Raw genomic sequence first — 2,331 nt, forward strand, 5'->3', positions numbered from 1 at the left:
CTTCTTAATCTCATATAGAGATTTGGGGGCCCTAAAGCTCATTTTAGGTACTCTGCCAAAAGAAAAAAATACAATCTACCTGTGTTGAGACTGAAGATAGCACAAATATTGCATAGTGGCTAGCTAGGTACCACTGTGAGGCCACAGAATTGCTAAACTATATCAATATCTATCCTTTACCTGCCTGTGCTATTTGCTTAAGTTTTATTCCTACAGGATTGCTCAGTTTCTCAAAAGGGGAAGTTAGCTCCCCACTTCTCACATCCATTGGCTCTTTAAGCCACCCCTCCCCAGGTATTCCAGAGAAAGATGCTACTTATAAAAATGGCTATGGATTCAAATTCGAGAGCTCCTCCCTGGCAAAGGGAAAAGTTAAAAAGGGATTCAAATGGTATAAATAAGTAGCTTGTTTCCACATAACAAAAGTAATATTAAGCAGTAAAGAAGTATAAAATGATTAGAATAGAATCAATCTAGTAACTTAACACTATTAGTAAATTAATTGGAAAGATAATACTCAAGCCTTACTGGGATATAAACAATTTTTACAAGGATATTTATTTATCAGTTCACATTTTATCTCCACTGAGCATAGTTTCATCAAACCCAAAGAGGGATTTTCTTCCTGGGGACCTCTATTTTTGATGGTGACACCTTCCTTTAACAATAAGTTTGATCCTGCTATATTACTGTTATAATCATGAATATAGAGGCAGGTCAGTGGTACAGTGTATCGATAGAGCTCTGGGCTTGGAATCAGGAATACCTAAATTCAAATCTGGCACTGTACATTTACTAGCCTTTTACCCCAAGTTAAGTACTTAATCTTTGTCTGTATCAGTTTCCTCAACTATAAAATAAAAATGATAATAACACTTATTTCACAGGGTTGCTGTAAGGATCAAATGAGCTAATATTTGTAAAGCTCTTTGCAGAGTACCTGGCATATAGCACACATTTTATAAACATTTCATTCCTTCCATTGGATACTGCCCTTGTTGCTAATACCTTTTGATCACAAGGTTCATGTTAGAGAAAACAAACCACAAAAAGAGAGGGAAAGCCACCAGGAGGAGTCCATGCTCCACATGAAGAGAACCATCGCTACCTTTATGCCAGAGTGGAAAAGGACCCTTCTTTCCTCTCTCTCCCAAACTGGAGTCATATCTTTTTTTCAAGGGTTTCACTCAATGAGAAATCACTGCTTCTATGCTTGGTGACACCTTGAGTCATCACCAACTGGGAAGAATAAACCCACCAATGAGCCAGGCATAGTTGCAAGTTGGCCAACTTATCTGTGTATGCTTCTGTTCTACAAGGTCCCCTGGCAGTGGGCAGAGAATATCTCTACATGATACAAAATGGGAAGAACCTGTTACAGAAATAGATTGTAGCAAGAACAGAAGAGAGTTATTGTTTTCTATTCTTTTGGTCTCTATTCTTGTGTGTGTGTTTGTGTATACATACATGGTTATGCACACATATATACATGTATACATACACATATGTAACTACATACATATGTGTAAATGTGAATATATATGTTAAAATTAAGGAAAAAACCAACTTACTTTTGTAACTGTATTCAGGCCAAAGTAACAAGGTCTCCCAATAATGCCGTATATATATATATATATATATATATGTATATATATATATATATATATATATACACACTTTTAGAGTTTTTACTCATTTTCACATATATTCTCTTACGTTTTTCTTTTTGTTTTGTTTTTTAAAAATTTAGAATGCTTCACAAATTTGTATGTAATCCTTGTGCAGGGGACATGCTAATCTTTGTAGCATTCCAATGTTAGTATATGTGCTACTAAAGCAAGCACCACATATATTCTCTAATTTGATTTTACCAATTAACTATATCAAACTCTCCATAGTGTTTCTCAGACCTTTTATTTTCTTTTTATGCCACCTATAATACTACCCTACTTCTTCTCATTTTAGAGATTGAAAAGATGAGACTCAGAAAAATGGGGCAACTCATCTAAGGTGATGCAGTAGAACTAGGACCAGAAGTCAGGCCTTCTGACAGCTACTGTAGTTCAGGATACTGGACTGTTTCTCAGTCATGACTCCTTAGCGACTATTCCCTTCTTTGCAAAAGTTTAAGTGTTCTTTAGGTTTACATCATAGTGTAGCGTTCCCCCCAGTTGTGGTTTCACTGATTTCCCAGCATTTCAATTCCCTTCTGGCTCAAGCCCAAGTCTGTTCTAAGAGGGATCAGTTAGAAAGCAGGTATTGAAGATACTTCTCAGAAAGCACTGCCTTCTACTTAGGAAGATAACATTCTATTACTTTTGTATTAATGTC

General features: G+C 36.0%; 1 non-coding gene across 1 annotated transcript; it reads right to left on the reverse strand.

Annotated features, from left to right (window-relative positions):
• Window positions 1–1,740: 1,740 nt before the first annotated feature.
• On the reverse strand, window positions 1,741–1,844 carry LOC130456608 (U6 spliceosomal RNA). Its single transcript, XR_008915679.1, has one exon. It is a non-coding gene; the product is annotated as a U6 spliceosomal RNA (small nuclear RNA).
• Between the last annotated feature and the right edge of the window lie 487 nt (window positions 1,845–2,331).

This window comes from Monodelphis domestica, chromosome 1 (genome assembly GCF_027887165.1).
Source record: "Monodelphis domestica isolate mMonDom1 chromosome 1, mMonDom1.pri, whole genome shotgun sequence".
NCBI classification, from domain to species: Eukaryota; Metazoa; Chordata; class Mammalia; order Didelphimorphia; family Didelphidae; genus Monodelphis; species Monodelphis domestica.